The sequence below is a fragment of the Pseudophryne corroboree genome, chromosome 1 (genome assembly GCF_028390025.1).
Source record: "Pseudophryne corroboree isolate aPseCor3 chromosome 1, aPseCor3.hap2, whole genome shotgun sequence".
Classification (NCBI taxonomy): domain Eukaryota; kingdom Metazoa; phylum Chordata; class Amphibia; order Anura; family Myobatrachidae; genus Pseudophryne; species Pseudophryne corroboree.
This window is the reverse complement of record NC_086444.1, coordinates 470225461-470248629: the sequence shown is the minus strand read 5'-3', so window position 1 is coordinate 470248629 and position 23169 is coordinate 470225461. Positions and strand designations below refer to the sequence as shown.

Sequence of the window (23169 nt, the reverse complement as noted above, 5' to 3'; positions counted from 1 at the left end):
TGAGGATGTGCCCCAAATAACACCCATAGTTTGCTATGATGTTTAATAACCACCATCATGTGTATCTTTATGTGAGACTCTGAGATTGAATCACCTGACCATCTGTGATGTCACAACTCCTTACCCAGTATGTAAGGGTATAAATAGGCTTAAGGAATCATTCTGTCCCTACCCTTTGAAGAAGTCATATGTGACGAAACGCGTTGGATTCCCTGCACTGACCCCCTGCCTATTTTTTAAGCTAAGTCTTATCTCCTACCTTATATTTATATAATTTTATCTGTTGAAAATTTGTACTTTTATTTATTAACTTTTATATCTTATTAAATTTGAATATTTTTATATTTATATTTTTTGGCTCATAAATTTAAAGATTTTTTAGTATATACTTTTTAAACAACACAGGTCGCCGGTACCCCTATCCCCCACTTCTTCCACAATTTTTAGCATTGCTCCACCAGCGTTGCATTTTTAGGGGGTGGCAGACACCTATAATAAGGTTGTGTGTGTTTTTTAAAGATTTTTTCTCTTTTAAAATAGTTTGACATAGCTTTGGAATCTATCCCACAAGTGGCGCTGTATATATATTTTTTTAAATAAATCCTGTCTTGTCTGCATCAATGACATATATGAGTTCTAACTAACAGTAATTATATCTGCTAATATTTTATTCAAAATTGAAATACGTCTATGTAATACTAGTAACTATGGTTAGCTATAATATTATTAAAAGCTTCCATTAAGGTATCACAAATAAGTGGCAATAGAATTTTTTAATATTTTGCCTGTTACGCCATCTAGGACTAGAGCCTTCAGAGCTTTCAGTCTCTGAGTAGCTTTACGAACTTCCACCAATGTGACTGGTGCACCCAGCTGTGCAAGTTTATCCGGATCCAGACTCCACAAGCATATACTGTAGTCATCCAAAAGGATTTAGCATGAGTATCTATAGAAGGCTGTGCATAAATATGCATATAACATTTTTGGACCACTTCCACTTAGAGATGTGCGTTGATTCAAAATCTCAGGTTTTGGTTTTGGAGCTGTATTTCCTTCGTGTATTTAGTAAAAATAATAAAAACAGCTAAAATCACAGAATTTTGGCCTGTTTTTGTTCCTCCAGTATTATTATCTTCAATTCATTTCCACATATTTCCAGTCAACTGTGACCACCTCACAGCTCACATTATTGTTTTTATTCATTTAGGCCAAAAGCTGCTGCAAGGTGGCTGGTTACTAACCGACAGAGCAGCGGTACATACACACTGCAGTTTGTACTGTAGCACATCTATGAAACATTGACAAACAGCATTGCAGAAATGAAAAGTGCTGTAAAGTGGAATTGTCCTTGGGCCCTCCCTCCCACCCTTATGTTGTATAATAAAAAGGAAATGCACAGTGTAACAAACCAAGCAATTCAGCAACAGGGACTGACACTTTTGTGGTTGAAGTGCTTGCTTTGTTTGGGCCTCCACAAGACAATTTTTTGGAAGGACTACTGCTGATTACGAAAAAGGAGGTTGATGATGAGGGTATTAATTATATTATAATCTTGTGAAATAAACTTCATGAATATGCCAGAAATGACATAACATGGAGGAGGTGCCTAGATGGCTAACATCCCTACCTCTACTAACTTTGGCCTCACAAATGAAGCAGATGCCTTTACAATCATTGTCAGGATTTGTGGGAAAAAATAATTCCACACCCAAACATCATCAACCTCCTCAGTGTCAGATAGTAGTTCTATACACATATCCCGCTCATCCTGTTCCACTTCCACACATGAATCCTCAATTTCTATTATGCTGTTATCACCATCTTTACTTGTACTGCTCCCCAGATGTGCAGATGGTGCAGAAATACTGGAAGAAGGTGAAAGATGATTCTCTATGAGGACAGTGTGAGAAATGTCAGACTCACACATAGCTAATGTTGACACCCATAAACATTCCTCAGGAATGTGTGATGGTTCTGAATGCACAGTTTGTTCTACTGCTTTAGTTGTTTCCATTTTTTTACCTCTTTTCTAGACTCTGAGTGAAAAGGTCTTGTATCGTCTTAAGATGCAGAAGTAGATGTCTTACTGACAGTTGCAGAACTAACATTTATAAATAAAGACCAAAGCCTGAGCCTTTCCTTGACACTTCATGTGGTGAATAGCATAATGCCAATTTTGTCTTTCTCTGCAGATAACTTTATTTTTTATGTGTTTTTCTTTTCCACTTTAAAATTATATTGCTTCTTTGATTTAAAATGCCCTGACTTAAGCAGCCTATTCGCTTGGGCATTGGTTTTAGTAGATGACATTGATGAACTTGTATCATCATGACTGGTGGCAGCACCTGCAGCACTAGTATGTGCTTCCTGCTCTCCTCTCAATTTTTCGTCCTCCATATCTATCCACAAACACGAACGAAGTTGGGTACAGCACACACCACAATTTGTACATAAAATATACCACCTACAGTTTCACAATATGTGTATGAGAAGAGTATGAAAATATATTACTGTGGTACCACTTTTACCCACAGTGTCACACAATACGTGTATGAGTCAGGAATAGTAATCAAACACTGCGGTTTAATTTAGCCAACAGTGTAGCACAATACATGCATGAGTATGAAATAATAATATGCTGAGGTGCAGCAGTACTGGAAAATATACTGACCAGCAGGGTCACAGTACTTATGAAAATAAAATACAAATTGTATAGTACACTGGGGTGCAGCACAAACCCGCCAAAAATATTTTTTATAAATGTATTTTAGGCTTTTTAGCATTTATTATTTTAATTTTATACTGTTGCGGAGCCCCTGGATGGAGAGACAGATCACTCATAGGTTGACAGAACACCGCGGGCCAGATACAACAGACAGAGCACCCCTGGACTGATACATATAGGAGTTGGACAAGTCAGCCCCTGGATGTACACACACAGTATACTGTGTTTTTTTAAACACTGGGGCAGAGCCCATTGATGTATATGAACAGATGACCCCTTGTTGTCAGATACACCACCAGATGACAGACAGATCACCCCTGGAATGATATGGATACATAGAACACACTAAGACACACCAGTCCCTGGATGTACACACAGTATACTGTTGTTGTTTTTTAACACTGGGGCAGGATATATATGGAGATATCACCCTTTGTCAGATCCACCAGCGGACAACAGACAGAGCACCCCTGGACTGATACTGATCGGCGTCAGATGCACCAGCCCCTGTATGTACACACACACACACAGACACACACAGACACACACACACACACACACACACACACACACACACTATACTGTTTTTTTTTTAACACTGGAGCAGAGCCCCTGGATGTATTTGGACTATGGACAGATCACCCCTTGTCAGATACACCACTTAATAACAGACAGAGCACCCCTGGACTGATACTGATAGGACACACCAGCCCCTGGATGTACACACAGTATACTGGGTTTTAACACTGGGGCAGAGCCCCTGGATATATATGGATTATGGACAGATCACCCCTTGTCAGATATATTACCAGAAAACAGAGCACCCCTGGACTGATACACCAGTCCTACAGCAGACCCACACCCATGCTCCACAACCTCAGCACTGAGACGGACTGGCGCAGATCACCAGGACCTTTATAGAATCCAAAACCCAGCGAGAATCCAACAGCAGGATGATGGCATTTTGCCTCATTTTGGAGTCTGGCGGGAAACCCTGAGTCGGACTCGAATCGGGAAGTTCAGGTGGGTCTGGGTTCTCCAAGAACTGGACCCGCTCATCTCTACTTCCACTACTTCTTTACTTTTAATCATAAGAAAGGATGATATGGCTTATAAAGATGTTTGATCACAGAAGGATGTGCTCCATGATCTAAATTTGACAGTAACTTTCCCACTTTATTCCCATATTCATAAAACGTATATGGAGAGAGTACCGCTCTCCAAATTTTAGTAATAAGTCAGAATGCATTTTAGCCTCTAGATATGCTTTTTTGTACTAATTGATGAAGAAGTATTATTAAACTAAACAAAGTACAGTACTCGATTATTTTGAGAGACATTATATGATCTTGAAATACCACCTTTGAGGCTTGCCAGAATGTTAGTGGATCTGATTGTGCGTGCTGCGGATTATCTATCCAGAACTCCTCCCAAAATTGCTACAATTTTCCCTTAAATTTCACATTTCATAATAAATATGTTTGAAATCTCCATTGCCTATAAGATCTCCTATCTGTCATAGTGGTGATCCATGGTACAAATCAATGAACGATCATACAACACATAAGTTCCAGCGCAGTGTCTTAAACATTGGGAAATAAGGATCGTGACTACATCCCTTTTGAGGTGCTATATAAGGGGCAGATGCTAATACAGACCATACCATTATAATAAGTTTATGAATTCCTGGGGGTAGAAGATGCATCTCATGCATAAATTCAAGATCTAATAACTTGTTAAAATATATAAAGAGTTTCTTTATTTTAATTGGTGAATGAACCTCCTACGTTCCAGGAGCCAAACTTCATTATACTCATCCTTATATATTGCAAAATACAATAAACCATATGCATTTTTACAATCGTGATACAATTTGCATCCAGTATATAAAGGGAAAAAGACTTTCAAAAGAAAGAAAATTATAAAAAGCCAAAAACAAACACGCTTATAATCCTAAAAGGATTTTAGGCAACCATTTTTCCAACTGACTTTATGTATGAACAAATAGACTTAACAAAGAATGATTAGGAGTGGAATAGCTCCAAACCAAGCCCAGCCATAATATATATAATAACATTGTAGTCCATTAACTAGGGTTATTAAGCAAAAAAAATAATATTTTTTTAAATATTATACCTTTAAAATATACATTATGGTGCATATTAAAAAATAAACCAATTTTTCAATCTCAATATTACTCTAAAAATACCAGCATTCTTAGCTGTTTTAATGAAATAAATAGAGGCATAGGGGTATATTCAATTAGGGTAAAAAAACTGCCATCTGTCGAAAAGACGTCAGTTTTTGGCTTTTCAAGGTCAAATAGTGATTCGACCTATTCAATCCCTGCAGTTTTTATTCGACAAGTCGTGGAATTCGACTTGTCGAATAGTACATGAATCAGCGATATAGCTGCCGATTCACGTACTTTTGAGTGAAACGGGGCCAAATTCGACAGGATTTGGCCCCGTTTCCGACCATCTCAGTCCGACATAAAAAATGTCTGACTGAGATGTGGGACCCAGAGGAGGAGAGGGGAGGGGAGCTGCGGGGAGACGGGGGACAGCCGCGGGCATACAGGGGAGAGCAGCGCTACAGCACAGCGCTGCAGCACAGTGCTGCAGCAGGATGTCTCACAGCCGCGCCGCTCACGGCAGCATCCACCCGGCTCCAGCAAGTGAGGTCACGCGTGCTGGAGCCGGGTGGACACTGCCATGAGGTTGGTGGCTGTGAGACATCCTTCTGCAGCGCTACTGTAGCGCTGCTCTCCTCCGTCTGCCCGCTGGTCTCCCCGCGGTTCCCCCCCCCCCCCCCCCTCCTCCTCTGGTTCCATCATCTCAATTCGACTTTTTAAAAGTCGAATTGAGATGAGATTGAATAGGGGTTGTCGGATCCATTCCGACAAATGCATGTCGAAATGGATCCAACCTAATTTAATATACCCCATATTCAACTATGCCCTCATTTAAAAAAAAAAACCCATAGGGCTCCGAGCACTTTGGTGCTAATTGAGCCCGCGAAGGGTGCAAGACTGGGTGCCATTGCTGGCGTTTAAACGATTTGGCAATGGCACATCACACCCTTTGTGGGTAATAGGATGGACCCCTAAAAATACAAACATATGTACAGATGTGTACTCATACATCTTGCCTCAATACGCCACGTAGCGAGAGATGTCTGGCGTGAGTGAGCTGACAGGTCCTGTGCAACGTCGGGGGTCTTTTTTTTGCAAAAAATGCATCATTTGCAAAACACTAATGTACCATTTAATATGCAGATACAGCCAAAGTTACACACAGAATATTGGTTTGCTGCATATCATTTTAATCAGCATACACTGCTTGTGCTTTCTATTTGCATTGTTTTGCGAATAAGATGCATTTTAATGGAAAATTTGGCACTATAATAATCACACCACGGCATGACATGACTAGAAGGGCTGTTTAACATGCAGGGAGGCTGTATGTAAGTGACATATCTGTAGCGTTTAAATAGTGTCAGTGCATATTCACATCAAACAATCATACTTTCAACACATAAACCAAATGAAGAGAAAATAAACATATGCTTAAACATGTGATTTCTATACTAACTGTGCTTACTGATGTGATCATATCCCTGTATTCTCAGTTTATCTCAAAACCTAGTTTAAAAACTAGTATTAAAAATACTAATATTACCACATATATATATTTTCTAAAGTGTCAAGGCATATCAAAATCCAAATATATAATCAGTGTAAAAAAGTAATATAGATAATATAACAGTAAATCAATCAATCAATCAATCAATCAATCAATCAATCAATCATGTAGTCTCTGATAGTCTTTGCACTTTGGATTAGCTGCTCCATGGGGGTAATTCTGAGTTGATCGCAGCAGCAAGTTTGTTAGCAATTGGGCAAAACCATGTGCACTGCAGGGGGGGCAGATATAACATTTGCAGAGAGAGTTAGATTTGGGTGGGTTACATTGTTTCTGTGCAGGGTAAATACTGGCTGCTTTATTCTTACACTGCAATTTAGATTTCAGTTTGAACACACCACACCCAAATCTAAATCTCTCTGCACATGTTATATCTGTCCACCCTGCAGTGCACATGGTTTTGCCCAATTGCTATCAAAAATCCTGCTGCGATCAACTTGGAATTACACCCCATATCTTTTTCAACGTCCAAAGCCACGAAATTCTCAGTATATTTCTGGACCTTCTATTGTCATGAGTAATATTTCAAAACATCACATTTATATAGCTACTAAAGTGTCAGTGCATATCAATATATAGGAGGGTTATTGTTGATCGCTAGCTGACGTTGTTTACAGCACAGCGATCAGGCTAAAAATTGGCATTTCTGTGCGTGCGTATGCACCGCAATGCGCATGCGTGACATACGGGTACAAAGTCCTTTGTGGTTTTGCACAGGTTCTAGTGAAGCTTTCAGTCGCAGGGCACAACACAAGAAGATTGACAGGAAGGGGGCGTTTCTGGGTGTCAACTGACCATTTTCTGGGAGTATTTGGAAAAACACAGGCGTGCCAGGGAAAACGCAGGCACGGCTGGATGAACGCTGGGCGGGTGTGTGACGTCAAAAGCCATCCCACCAATGTTATGTCGAAGTCGAAAATATTTCAGTACACACATCATGTACAAACTACACACAGATGGCCTCCGTGCGCGTACTTCTTCTGCCGTGCGTGCACATATTCGCAATTTGCGTATGATCGCTCCCGCGGTCCTGCGTATTAGCTCGTGGTATGAGTAATTACGGTAGTGTTTGTGATCACATGGAAAAGCCATAAAAACACATTACATATTTAATCCAAATAGTGCACAATGTACACATAGCCCACATGCACCGCACCAGCGATTTATACTTGTTTAAATGGTACAGCAACAAAGGGATTCACCTTTACAGGATAGGAGGGGACAGAACTAGGTTATAAGGTGGTGTTTGGTTTCCAGCTGTAGGGTATTTTAAGAGCAATATTCCGGTGTTGGTTTACAGAAGATCGCACGCTCCTGCGAATAGTTATGCGCAGGAACAGAATATTAATATTAACTTTATTTACTGTACTCTTGATATGCGGCGGGAACCCAGAGGAGAACATCTGCAAGTGCACCTGGACCAGACATCGCCCACCTATTCAATCTGACCTATGACCTCTCCTGTACTGTAAATGACCATCCCAGTGTACAATGGACATAGAGATTACAGCTTTCATTGTGTTAGGTTTTGGACAAATGTATAAAGAGCCAGCTGCAGGCCAGGTCACTCTCTCAATCTCTGAAGGTCATCTACCTTGATGACTGAGGACCGGACCGGGAAGCGCAGGCAAAACCAAACGTATGTACCATTGACTGTAGCCTCTTTTCTGTTATTGTAATTGTATCTTTGTTGTAACCCCCTTTTATCAATTATATGTTGGTGGGTCGGATCCCAACATCTTAAATACAATTGGTGTTGTGTCTTCTCCCTGCTAAGGTTATAAGTGTACTTCAGGCACACGTGTAGCTACATTGTGCTCACGGCGTGTCGGTGTGTGTGTACGCTAAGTTAGTAAAAAGTATGTATGTTAAAGATTACATCCAGCAGCCACAGCTGCTCGAATTTCAGTGTAAAAGGTATAGCTTTTTGTCCTGTATGCAAATCAGCATTCACAGTTAGAATCAACGCACACGAAGAGTAAGTCCGGGGCTGGTCTTGTTCTGCACAAAATGTTTTTGCAGGCGCTCTGCTGTACAGGCGTTCACACTTCTGCACAGCGAAAATACACTCCCCGGTGGGCGGCGACAATGCGTTTGCACGGCTGCTAAAAACTGCTAGCGAGCGATCAACTTAGAATGACCCCCATAATTCCATTGAGAAAAATAAAATAAGAAAAACTGTGGTTAATATAAAAAATGTATAGCTCAATCATGCAGGATCTGATAGCCCCTGCAATTAGTAGAGCACTAGTTAATGTTATGCCCCATAAAAGTGCCCTAGTTTATTTTATAAACCAAAAAAAAAAGAACAAGGATGGGAGCGCTGCTGGTATCACTTAAGGACAGACCTTAATCATTAGTGTAATTGATACTCATTAGCTGTGTAGATAAAATAGTAGTCTTTAATTTACAACATAAAACAAACCAAAAAACACAACAATAATGATGAATAAATAATAAATAAATTATTCCTGAGGTGGAATATCAGGAGGAAATATTCTTTCAGATTCCCCAAAGACAAAAAGTTCTTTCAAGCTCTAATAATATTGCACAAAGTTCTCTGTGGATGAACTTTATCAAAAAGTGCTACATTTTTTACAACCATACTTTCATGTGCAAAAATGAAACAATGTTTCTTCTGGCCAGCACATAACTGACTATCTGGATTATCTCAGGAAACTATGATACTGAGCAGGAGTATTGTGCAATATTATTAGAGCTTGAAAGGACTTTTTGTCTTAGGGGAATCTGAAAGAATATTCCCTATTTGCTCTCAGTAGTGTGGTTAAATACCTCAGATGCAAGGCAATCACCTGTAGCATTTATTGCTCATCAGAACAATCTGTGCAGTCAGCTTTCAAAACAGATATTAAACCTTCTGTGATATATCATATCGTCACAGAAAAATACATTTAACTCTACATTTCTATAAAATAAAATAACCTGAGGATCAAAGAAATACATAAAAACAATATTAAAATCACATTCCAATAAGAATTGTTACAAGGATAAACAAAGCAACTGATTGCTATCTCACATCTTAACTCGGTTTGATACGAACCCTCAGTGATTTAACCCTATAGAGCCCATCAAAGCTATACAAGGTCTACCTTGCAATCAGATAGCTGCGATATACTCCACGGGCAAAGTAAACATTGTTTCTCTTATGGCCTAGAGGATGCTGGGGTCCACATTAGTACCATGGGGTATAGACGGGTCCACCAGGAGCCATGGGCACTTTAAGAGTTTAATAGTGTGGGCTGGCTCCTCCCTCTATGTCCCTCCTACCAGACTCAGTTTAGAAAATGTGCCCGGAGGAGCCGGTCACAGCTAGGAGGGCTCCATAGGAGTTTTTCTAGTTTTATTGTGTTTTTTTAGAGTTAGGCACAGGGAGGCTGCTAGCAATAGCCTCCCTGCTTCGTGGGACTTAGGGCGGGAGTAGTGTCCAACACTCTGAGGTTAATGGCCACTAGCTCCGCTGACAGGACACTGAGCTCCTGAGGGTGCCGATCGCAAGCCCCCGAGGATCCTGCTCGCTCCCGCAGTACTGCCGCCACCCCCTAACAGACCCAAAAGACGTCGGTGGTGAGTTGAACACCGGTGACCCGACAAGCAGGGATCTGGCTTGAATGGCGACATCAAGGTGGGAGCGCAGCGCTGAGGCTGTGCTCTAGAGGGCTCAGAGGTACAGAGTGCGGCACTGTGAGGGGCGCCCTGGGTCAGCGCAAACACCCTTAAACTGGTCACAGCAGCTATCAGGGACACTGTACTACTGCTAGCAACATTTACCTCAGCCCAGTAATCTTACAAAGTGCGGGAAGATGTGCCATTTTAGGGGGCGGAGCTTCTCCTCAGAGCGGTTCCAGCACTCACCAGCGCCATTTTCTCCATGCAGATCACACTACAGAGACGCTGACAGGAAGCACTGACCCTCCACATAACTCTAGCTATCCTGTGCGGTACTAGGGGATTATAGAAGGGGGGGAGAGTGTTACTAACATTACTGTGTAGTCTATTAAGGTTGCACAGTCAGCGCCAGGCATTTATTGTATATCTGTCTACTGGGGCGCTGTGTGGGCTGGCTCCATAACTCTGTGTCTAAAGGTACTGGGGAAAACTGTGTCTGACATGTTTCTGTGTGGGTGTGTGTGTGTATATGCTATATATCCCACATTACCATGTCCAGGGACTCTGTGTCTTGTGCTGCAGAGTATGTATTTTCTCCAGAAGAGTCTATTCCATGTACTCAGGAATACAATACACTGTCTCAGCCCTCTGAACCCGATCTTAACTGGGTGGCTTCTATTAAGGGTATGATATCCCAGATTTCATCTAGGGTAGCTCATTATGAGACTGAAACACAGGTTTTAAAACAATCTGTGGAGGTTTTGTCGTATTCAGCTCCCACTACCTCATCTAAGTCCCCTGGTTTATGCCTCCAAAAGCGTGCTCTTGCCCAAGTATTTTAAGTTGACACGGATACCGACTCTGATATGGGTGACGGTAATGGGGACATACTGCAGGGGGAGGCATCCCTTGCTAAAGGTGTACAGCTAATGATTGAGGCCAATAGGGATGTTTTACACATTACGAGGAGGCTTATTTTACTGACAATAAGAAAGTCTCCCTTACCTTTCCTGCGTCTAGAGAATTAAACGCTATATTTGAAAAATCCTAGGAAAACCCAGAGAAAAAATTCCAGATCCCAAAGAAAGTTCTGGTTGCTTTTCCTTTCCCTGAAGAGGATAGGATAAAGTGGGAAAACCCTCCTATAGTAGACACTTCTATTTCTAGATTGTCTAAAAAGGTGGTTTTACCTGTCCCTGGGTCTACCGCTTTGAAAGAACTGGCAGACTGCAAAATTGAGTTTACGCTCAAATCCATATACACTGCTTCAGGCGTGGCGCTTAGGCCCACTATTGCTTGTGCATGGATTTCTAAAGCCATAGTAAAGTGGTCAGCTCATTACTAGAGGATTTAAATACTATGGATAGAAGTGACATTGAATTGTTTTACGTCACATTCAGGATTCTGCGGGTTTCATGGAGGCCATGAAGGACCTTGGTAATCTGACTGAACGGACGTCTTCTGTGGCTGTGTCGGCACACAGGGGACTCTGGCTGCACCAATGGTCTACAGATGCAGAATACAAGAAGAGTGTGGAAAACCTACCCTACACAGGTCAGGCTCTATTTGGGGAGGCTTTGGATGTAACCACCGGTAAGTCAACCTTTCTTCTTACAGCCACTCCGACGCCAAATAAATCCTTTTCTGCATCTACAATGCAGTCCTTTTGGACTGCAAGGTTAAGAAGTCCAAATCCCCGGCCATCTTCTTCAGAGGTGGTCAAGGAAAATCCAGAAAACCTGCACCGACAGGTTCCCAGGAAAAGAAGACCAGCTTTGTTAACTCAAAATCCTCAGCATGATGGTGGACCTCCCAGACTGGAGGTTGGGCAGGTGGGAGCACGTCTACAAAATTTCAGTCAGATCTGGGCGTCCTCAGGCCTGGACCCCTGGGTACAAGATATTGTATCTCAGGGGTACAGACTGGAGTTTCAAAAGCTCCCACCTCACAGATTTTTCAAGTCAGGCTTACCAGCTTTGCTAACAGAAAGGGCTATTTTACAAGAAGCCATTCAAAAATTAGAAAGGACAAATGTCATTGTTCCAGTTCCATCTCACCTGGAAAACAAGGGTTACTATTAAAAACCTTTCTGTGGTGCCAAAGCCAGACAGTTTGGTCAGACCAATATTGAACCTCAAATCGTTAAATCCATATTTGAGGGAATTCAAGTTCAAGATGGAATCTCTGTGAACAGTGATCTCAGGTTTGGAGGAGGGGAAATTCCTGGTATCCTTGGATGCATACCTTCACATTCCTATTTGGCCGCCACACCAGGCTTATCTCAGGTTTGCGCTGTTGGACTGTCACTATCAGTTCCAGGCGCTGCCATTCGGCCTATCCACAGCACCAAAGGTGTTCACCAAGCTAATGGCAGAGATGATGCTTCTACTCTGCAGGAAGAGTGTGAACATAATTCCATATCTGGACGATTTGCTGATAAAAGCATCGTCCAGGGAGAAGTTGTTGCAGTCCATTGCTCTCACAACTCGACTGCTCCATGATCATGGTTGGATACTGAATCTTCCAAAGTCACATTTGGATCCAACGAGAATACTGTCCGTCCTGGGGATGATTCTCGACATGGAAGTGCAGAGGGTGTTTCTGCCGGTGGATAAAGCATTGGTGATCCAAACGATGGTACGGGATGTCCTGAAGCCAGCCTGAGTATCGATCCATCAGTACATTCACCTTCTGTGGAAGATGGTAGCCTCCTACAAGGCTCTACAGTACGGAATATTTCATGCAGGTCTTTCCAGCTGGATCTCCTGGACAAATGGTCAGGGTCTCATCTTCACATGCACCAGAGGATACGTCTGTCACCGAAAGCCAGAATCTCGCTACTCTGGTGGCTGCAAATTTCTCACCTACTGGAGGGCCGCAGGTTTGGGATTCAGAATTGGATCCTTCTAACCACGGATGCAAGTCTCAGAGGTTGGGGAGCAGTCTCCCAGGAGGACAACTTCCAAGGAAGGTGGTCAAGTCTAGAATCCAGCCTTCCAATAAACATTCTGGAACTAAGAGCCATGTACAACGGTCTTCAACAGGCAGCTCATCTTCTAAAAGATTGGGCCATTCGAGTTCAGTCAGACAATGTAACGACAGTGGCCTACATAAACTGTTAAGGCAGAACAAAGAGCAGAGCTACGATGTCAGAGGTAACAAGAATCATCCTCTGGGTGGAAAAGCATGCAGTGGTGCTGTCAGCAATCTTCATTCCAGGAGTAAACAACTGGGAAGCGGACTTCCTCAGCAGACATGATCTTCATCCGGGAGAGTGGGGCCTCCACCCAGAGGTGTTTGCAGAGGTGACAAGTCTTTGGGGCGTACCTCAAATAGATATGATGGCCTCATGCCTCAACAAGAAGCTTCAGAGGTATTGTCGAGGGACACACAGGCAGTGGCAGTGGACACCCTGGTAACTCCGTGGGTGTTCAAGTCAGTGTATGTGTTCCTTCCACTTCCTCTCATCCCAAGGATTCTCAAAATAATCAAAAGAACAAGAGTTCAGGCGATTCTTATTGCTCCAGACTGGCCAAGAAGGGCTTGGTACGCAGTTCTTCTGGAGCTACTACTAGAAGATCCGAGGCCTCTTCCTCTTCGAGAGGACCATCTACAGCAGGGGCCATTTGCTTATCAAGACTTACCATGGCTATGTTTGATGGCATGGAGGTTGAACGCCAGCTCTTAGCTCGGAAAGGCATTCCGTAAAAGGTTAATCCTACCCTGATACAGGCTAGGAAAGGAGTGACGTCTAAACATTACCATCGCATTTGGAAAAAGTATGTGTCTTGGTGTGAATCCAAGAAGTTTCCTACGGAGGAGTTTCAACTTGGGCGGTTTCTCCTCTTCCTGCAGGCATGTGTGGATGTGGGCCTACATTTGGGCTCCTTAAAAGTCCAGATTTGGGCATTGTCCATTTTCTTCTAGAAGCAGTTGGCTTCTCTCCCTGAGGTTCAGACTTTCTTGAAAGGGGTGCTGCACATCCAGCCTCCCTTTGTGCCTCCTACCGCTCTACTTATTAGCAGTTTCTTATATAGCGCAGCATATTCCGTTGCGCTTTACAATTAGAACAGTTATAGAACAAAACTGGGCAAAGACAGACAGACATAGAGGTAGGAAGGCTCTGCTCGCAAGCTTACAATCTATAGGGAAATAGGCATTGATACACAAGGATAGATGCTACCTGTTACATAATGGTCCACCAGATTGCTAGGTTCTTAATGGGTTGTATGATATGATATGATCCTCCCAGCAATGTTGGAAGACAAAATGTGAGGTTATGTGGACTGTACAGAGAGGATGTAACTGGATAGGGAAGCATTGAAGGTTATGTGAGTGGGTCTTGAATTTGGTAGGCTTGTCTGAAGAGATGAGTTTTCAGGGAACGTTTAAAGGTTTGGAAACTAGAGGAGAGTCCTATTGTGCATGGGATGGCATTCCACAGAATGGGTAAAGCCCGGGTAAAGTCCGGTAATTTTGAGTGGGAACAGGTAATACAAATGGATGAGAGACGCAGATCTTGTGCAGAGCGGAGAGGACTGGTAGGGAGATATTTTGAGATGAGTGAGGAGATGTATGATGGTGCAATTTAGTTAATAGCCTTGTATGTAAGTAAAAGTATTTTATATTTGACACAGTAGAATACCGGTAACCAATAGGGGGGACTGACAGAGCGGATCAGAAAACGAAGAACATCTGGCGAGGAGGATTAGCCTCGCAGCTGCATTTAAAATGGATTGTAGTGGTGAGAGCCTATGTCTGGGAAGAACAGTAAGGAGACTATTACAATAATCACTGAGAGAGATGATGAGTGCATGGATTAGAGTTTTTGCAGTGTCTTGTGTAAGATAAGGGCATATTTTGGATATGTTTTTAAGGTGCATGTAACATGAGTTAGAGACAGATTGATTATGTGGAACTATGGTATCTTAACGTGGTGTTGCAGTTCCTGCAATCGGATTGGTTTGAACCTCTACAGGAGCTTGAGGTCAAGTTTCTCACTTGGAAGGTGGTCACACTGTTGGCATTAGCTTCAGCTAGGCGTGTGTCTGAATTGGGGGCATTGTCCTGCAAGAGCCCCTATTTGATTTTCCATGAAGATAGAGCTGAGCTCAGGATGTGTCAGCAGTTTCTTCCAAAGGTTGTGTCGGCCTTTCATATCAACCAACCTATTGTTGTGCCAGTGGCTACTGACTCCTCAATTACCTCAAAGTCCTTGGAGGTTGTGAGGGCTTTGAGGATTTATGTGAAGAGGACTTCACGTTACAGAAAGTCAGACTCTGTTTGTCCTCTATGATCCCAACAAGATTGGGTGACCTGCTTCTAAGCAGATGATTTCTCACTGGATCAGGTTCACTATCCAGCATGCTTATTCTACGGCAGGCTTGCCTTGCCTAAAATCTGCTAAGGCCCACTCTACTCGTAAAGTGGGTTCTTCCTGGGCGGCTGCCCGGGGTGTCTCGGCTTTACAACTTTGCAGAGCGGCTACTTGGTCAGGATCGAACACGTTTGCTAAGTTCTACAAGTTCAATACTTTGGCCTCTGAGGACCTAAAGTTTGGTCAATCGGTTCTGCAGGAGCCTCCGCGCTCTCCCTCCTGTACTGGGAGCTTTGGTACATCCCCATGGTACTAATGTGGACCCCAGCATCCATTAGGACGTAAGAGAAAATAGGATTTTAATTACCTACCGGTAAATCCTTTTCTCATAGTCCGTAGAGGATGCTGGGCGCCCGCCCAGCGCTTCGGTTTCCTGCAGTTGTTCCTTGGTTCAGTACTGCCTTGTTACTTGGTTTGGTACTGTGTTGTTACTTGTTTAAGTACTGTGTTCAGCTGTTGCTGAGATTGTTCAGGCTGTTGAGCCTGGTTTGCCTTGTTATGTGTGAGCTGGTATGAATCTCACCCCTATCTGTGTATTTTCTTCTCTTGAAGTATGTCTATCTCCTCGGGCACAGTTTCTAGACTGAGTCTGGTAGGAGGGGCATAGAGGGAGGAGCCAGCCCACACTATTAAACTCTTAAAGTGCCCGTTGCTCCTGGCAGACCTGTCTATAAACCATGGTACTAATGTGGACCCCAGCATTCTCTATGGACTACGAGAAAAGGATTTACCGGTAGGTAATTAAAATCCTATTATCTTGGTGCAGAACTAGAGGGATATGTTACATCTAATACAGATTTTAACTGTATATAAAGGTTAATAAGTAATAAAAAATAAGAGTAAGAGATAAAAAATAAAGATCAAAATAAAAATAAAAATAAAGAGTATGTTAGGTAATATGAACTATGTAGTTCATATTGTTAGGTAATTTGAACTATATAGTTCATAATCATAAAGATGAAATATATAGTATAAAAAATATAATTAGTTACAATTTTATATACTCATATGTACGTACCAAAAAAACAGAGCAATAGGACATTACCGACTGACCACACATGCTAGATAAACTCTAAATCAATATTTTCATTCAATCCTTGCAGTTTGAGGGACTGCATCTTCAGGATCCATGCAGTTTCCAGTCTGCATTGGGTCATTAAATGATCATCCCCTCTCCATGAGTTAGGGAACTGTTCTAACCTATCACTTGGTTACCATCATGATATTCTGAGAAGTGTCTAGGGACACTTTGATTGGTACACTTACGTTATGTATGATGTTTCTTCTCATTTTCAAGGGGTGTATCTTTTAGCTTAGTACAGTTGTCAGGGGCAGTACAACAGATAAATAATTGCGACTGATAAATTATTAAATTGCAAATTCCTTTTTGGTAACAGATGAACGTACAGATTTTATGTTATTAGCCACATGAGAACAAGTGGTATATTTAGCATAGTTACATCTGAAGAAGCTAAAAACCCGTGGACTCACTAGTGTCCTCTGTATAGTCTCAGAGAGGGATTGTTGGAGACGCTGAAAAAAACTTGGAGCTACAGTAAGATGTTCTTCAAATTTTTTGCCTTCTTAAAAACAACTGAAACTTTTCTCCAATTTATCCTGTAATTTAGGGTCTGTAAACAGCAATTTATAATTCTTATTCAAAATGCTCCTAAATTTGCTGTCAAATTATATTTAGAAATAAAAGAAAGCCCAAAATCCTTCTTTGTTGTAGTATGTTTCTCCATTTCTCTGTGTTTTTGCTTGTCTTTATCAAGTATATCAGACATATCCAACATCAATAATTAATCTAAAGCTTGATATAATATCAGTTGTGGATATTCACATTTCTTAAACGTATCAACCAGTTCCTCCGCCTGAATTTTAGATGTATCTAAAGAGGTATAGTTTCTCCGTATTTGGTGTACTTGGCTTTTTGGTACATTATTTAGCCATTTCTTGTTATGGTTGCTATTATAAGGAATAACCTTACACACATCTACAGGTTTGATGTGGATATTGATGATCATATCCTCCACAATTTCCAAACTGACATTCAAATTATTAATCTGTGAAGGATTGTGCATGTGAATGAAGGACAAACCATAAGTGTTCATATTTAAATAATTAACAAAATTAATGAAGGTAAAAGGGTCCCCTCTCCAGACAAAAAACTGGTCAGAGATATAGTGAGAGTATATGACCAGGTTCGCACCAAAGGATACTTGCCAGATGCGGTCTTGCTCTAGATGGCCCATATAGATGTTAGCAACACTTGGCATGAATCTGGTCCCCATCGCCGTACCGAGGACCTGAAGACAGTGACACTGATCAAATAAAAATATTATTTTTGGGGTAAAGAATCCAATGACTGTATTTGCTTTGCTAGTGAAGCTATTGTATTTTCATCACAGGATTCATTAATGTCGGCTGCATTGAGACTGACTGAATAGAACTGAGAGTCTCTGCAATTGTTGCTATAAGTGGACATTGCAAATGTGTGTGCATATTAAGATCAATTTCCTTGGAGCACATTGGAAGAGTGAATTCTTTCAACCTAGTATACCAGTGGTGACTGATACCTAATATATTTCTGTATTACCTGTGCTGATTGATTATACCAAGCGAGACTGAGAAATATTATGGGTAAGGCCTTTGTGTAATGATTGTGCACTTTATACATGTAGTTTTATGTTATTGTGACAAGTTGCTTTTTTATTGACCCTCTCACGTGAGTTATTAATGTGTAAATTGAATAAAAATTAGTTTTTGTTATGTCTCAGTGTGTGTATAAGCACCACCTAGATTTGTAATCTATCATTTTCCATGGATGATTGGCATACCTCTTTTAGGTGCACTGCTATAATCACACACTGTTAATTGATTATTATTCTGTCTTACGCCTTAACTATATTTGCTTAGTTGCTGGTCAGACTGCTGTAGTTTAGACATCAGTGCTTTTAACTCTGTAATGTCCTGAAAGTTTTCTTCACACCTCTGTTCCAACAGAGACACTTTCTGTATCACTTTATCTGTTATTGATTGTTGCAAAATCACAGTCTGTTCTTGTATCTGCTCTTTAAGTAGAGGACTCATGTTTCTTGTATGGCTTGCACTACATCTGCATATGTAAGAGGTAAAGTACGGCTGGCCGGCGATAGGGTGTAGGTATTATTTGTAACTATCTTAGCATGCAATGCCGCATGGCTCTGTTCCTGGTGTGTCTTCTGTGACTTAGGTATTGGAGGGCTTGAAAACCTTTCCATACCCACTCAATCACAGCCGTTGTGGGGGATCATTACTGCACAACGTGAAGCCAAATATGGCAGCAGTTCAGCAGTATACCGGGGCTCGTATCAGAGCACAAGGTACTATAGAAGCTGATCACTCTATTTCAGTCAGAACAGGAAATCCCATATATATATATATATATATATATATATATATAAAAATATATATTATTATTATTATTATTATTATTATTATTTTTTTTTTTTTTACTAATATACCCCAAGCACTTGCTTTTATACTATATGCTTTCCTGTAATCTGCTGAGCTGGTATACTGTACATGTAACTCTATTGAAAGACATACCAGCGAGCCTAAAATGTACTGAGACAATCATCTGTATTGAGTTTACATACAATGTCATAATTTTATGTCCAGTCATTGTATAAGAATGTCTATATTCTATATATATATATATATTTTTTTTTTTTAAATGGTACGTGATGTTTTTACACTTTGTATTAACATACACAGTGTGTTCATTGTTTGACAGACTGTTAACGCCTTTAGAGTGAATACTGTAATTCATTGATATAAACCAATTTGATAAATATATAGTATTTCATGCATTAAGGTAAAAACCATTACTTAACGTTACTAGCTAATACTTTCTTGTTACATTTGAACTTATAATTTTCTCTGACAAGCAAGACAGCTTTGCAAACATTTCTTTATAGTTATGTGTCGTAACGTTTTACTGAAAAATGAATCAGACATACACTAATAGTAATAGAGTAGGAAAGGTTTAGAATTTAAATATGTTTTCCAGTTTACATTTCCATGGGCGGGATGTACTGATGTACATCGCCGCCTATCGCCGCACTGCGCCACGATGCTGATCGCATATGTACTAACATATGCGATCAGCATTGCGGAGGACAGCTCTTCCGATAAGAGCTGACCTCCACGATGCGCAGCGGCAGCCTGACTTCCAGGATTCGGCCCGGGAGTCAGTCTGTGCATGCGCGGGGTGACGGGGGCGGCCGCAGGGCATGCTGGGAGGGATCCGATCGGCGGGCCAGGCCACAGCAACTGCGTGACGTTGCATGACCCGGGTAGCAAAAAGGTTCTCTTGGCCAGCCGCAGGAGCTGTGCTGGCCAGGAGGTACTCCTGAAATGGAAAAGCATTGCCGCTGTGCGATGCTTTTGCACTTCTGCAGGGGGGAGGGGCCAGCACTGACATGCGGGGTGGACTAGCCCTGTGCTGGGCATCCCCCGGCATGTCTGAGTGCCTGATCATAGCTGTGCTAAATTTAGCACAGCTACGATCAACTCGGAATGACCCTCTACGTGCACTGCAGGTGTGGCAGATATAATATTTGCAGAGAGAGTTAGATTTGGGTGGGTTGTTTTATTTCTGTGCAGGGTAAATACTGGCTGCTTTATTTTTCCACTGCAATTTAGATTTCAGTTTGAACACACCACACCCAAATCTAACTCTCTCTGCAAATTTTATATCTGCCCCCCTGCAGTGCACATGGTTTTTCCCAACTGCTAACAAATTTGCTGCTGCGATCAACTCTGAATTAGGCCCCCTGTCTAGCTAACATCTCTCAGTGATTGCTACCTGCTATCTATAATGCTGTTAACCAGTACAAGGCACTGCAACCTATCGCACATCAAATATGGGCTGATGGCACCAAATTCATTAATATTAATAAAATTAAAAAATTAATGGACAGGTCTTGCTCACCTTTTGAAAAATGTCCTGAAACCTGCACATCAAAGACTACCACTGTATAGAATTACTTGTCTTGGTAGTTCCCAAATGCACACCCTGCAGATGTGTGCCACACTCTATGTCCTGCTCTGCTTCATTTGAATTTACAATTTGCAGTACTGTGTGCCCCACTTGTTCCAGGTATGCACTGGGCCAAAGAACTCATCCAAGATGTCCATATGGTCCTCATAAACTTTTGCAGGTGTATACAATAATATGCTGGGCTAGGATAACTCCCAACCCCTGAAGACTCATATCAGTGAACTATATGTAGAGCTAGTCAAGCTGACATACATCAATACTTGTGTTTTCATCAGCTCATTTGCTAAATGATTGAATGCTGTCTCCCATGGGGAGTTTCTTATCTCTGTGGAAGCTCATCCAAGCAGTATTTGCTCTACACTCAGGTAATGACTGTCTGCATTTGTTCTAGTGGCCCAGAGGCAAACCGTAGCCCTGTTCACACCACTGAACATCTCAACAGCATCAAGACAGCATCTAGTCAAGGCTGTGAAGGACTTTCGTCATTATTGTGATCAGTCCATGCTTGAGTTTAGACCCACCAGCCCCGATTATACCTCTCTTCTCTAAGGATTGTCCAAATAGATATACTTCCATCTATTATTATTATTATTATTATTATTATTATTACTACTATTATTATTATTATTATTATTATTACATTTTATTTATTGGGCGCCACAAGTGTTTTGCAGCGCCGTACAAAGGACAGTACAGGGAGACAAAACTTAGCATAACAGTAAATAAATAACAAAAATAGAGTGCAGGTAACAAAGAGCACCACAATTCTCAAAACATAATACAGTTTAGATGTAAGTAGCGAGGGAGTAATCATTGTACTACTTGGGGCTGGCAGCCATAGATATAGAGGAGCCTTTACCAGTAGGAGAAAAAGCAGGTAAAGATGGTCGCTGAGTGAAATGTGTCGAGAAGAGGGCTTAGACAACAAGAGGAAAGAGGGCCCTGCTCTGAAGAGCTAACAATCTAGTGGGGAGGGGCGACAGACAGATGACATGAGGTGCAAGCAAGCAGGAGGAAGCCTGATGGCAGTATGCAAGCAAAGCAGAGATGTTCAAAGCATGGGGCAGGGGGATGGAGGAGCAGCCTAAGGACTAGGTTATGCATTGGAGTGGTAAACTTTTTTTAAATAGGTGGGATTTCAGTGTCCGTTTGAAGCTTTGCAAGGTCGGGGAGAGTTTAATGGAGCGGGGCAGCGCGTTCCACTGAAGGAGTGCAGCACGGGCAAAATCTTGAACTTGTGCATGGGAAGCAGTGACCAAGGCAGAGGAGAGGCGGCGGTCATCGGCCAACCGCAGTGGGCGGGAGGGAGTATGAAGGGAGAGGAGGTTGGAGATGTAGGGAGCAGTGGAATTAGAGAATTTTCCTTGTATGTAAGGGTGAGGAGTTTGAAGAGGATTCTGTAGGGGAATGGGAGCCAGTGTAGATTTTTTCGAAGGGGAGTGGCAGTAGTGGAGCAGCGGGAGAGGAAGATGAGCCTAGCTGTGGAGTTGAGGACAGATTGGAGGGGAGCGAGGTGGGAGCAAGTGAGGCCAGTGAGGAGAACATTGCAGTAGTCGAGTCGTGAAATGACCAGTGAGTGGATGATAAGTTTAGTTACACTCTGGGAGAGAAATGGCCTTATGCGAGCAATGTTGCGTAGCTGGAACTGACAAGATTGCGTCAGAGCATGGACGTAGGGTGCAAAGGAGAGGGAGGAGTCAAGAGTGATGCCCAGGCAGCGGAGTTGGGGAACGAGGGAGATGATTGTGTCGTCAACAGTGATAGAGATATTTGTAGGCGGTGCTGCTCTTGCTGGGGGAAAGATAATGAGTTCAGTTTTGTCCATGTTGACATGTTGTCTACACCTCTGACTGTAGAGATTGAAAGGTTGCTGATCATTGTCAGTCTCAGTCAGGTTCCAGTCTCTGTCTTTTGTAAGTGTGAGAAGTGTTGATGGAAGCACTATCAAGACTTGGTGGTCATTTGTTATTTAATATTTAACAGTCTCTTTTGGTCTCCAAATCATAAAACATTAAGACCGTCTCCAACTAATTCAAGCAAATTGACTATGCACCTTTCTTCTCTCCCCCCCCCCCCCCCCCCGCCCCATCCCGTCCTTTGCTCATCGACTGCAAGGGATTCCAGTTCAACTGACCTCATTCATTCACATCTCAAATATATTCTATATTCCATCTTTGGGGACCAGCATGGCCAGTTCTTTCTTTGCACGTCATCACTTCCTATATCAGCTATATTATTTCCTGTCTCATGGCTATGAGTAAGTCATTCAAGTCCCTAAAGCAGTTTTCCAAAGTTCTCATCTAGCCTTGCTGAGCCAAAGCACAGATGCAAATTTACCATCTCAATCTTTGGACACTGTTGGGGGAGAAACTGATGAGTGCCTTTTCAATGTCAAGTCACTGCATTAATATAATGAGATTAAAGGCAAAATTGACAGAATTCTGTCACAATCAGTATGGACTTGATGCAAGTTGCCATCTCGTTTTTTTGCGTCAAACTTACATGTCATCAGTTGTAATAGCCTGAGATTTGTAAATTTATCTTAAATGTGCCAGAAAAACTCTACAAATAATAGATGTTGCTCTGGCTAGTGAGATTGCTAAAATTGTCTGTCTGGGCTAGAACTTGATAAAGATCCATATTACACATAGGTAATAACTTGACACTACTCTACTACTCAAAGATCACT

General features: G+C 41.9%; 1 protein-coding gene across 3 annotated transcripts in view; it reads left to right on the top strand.

Annotated features, from left to right (window-relative positions):
- LRRC2 (leucine rich repeat containing 2) overlaps positions 1-23169 on the top strand; it is a 613667-nt gene that overhangs the window by 106253 nt on the left and 484245 nt on the right. The window lies entirely within an intron of this gene.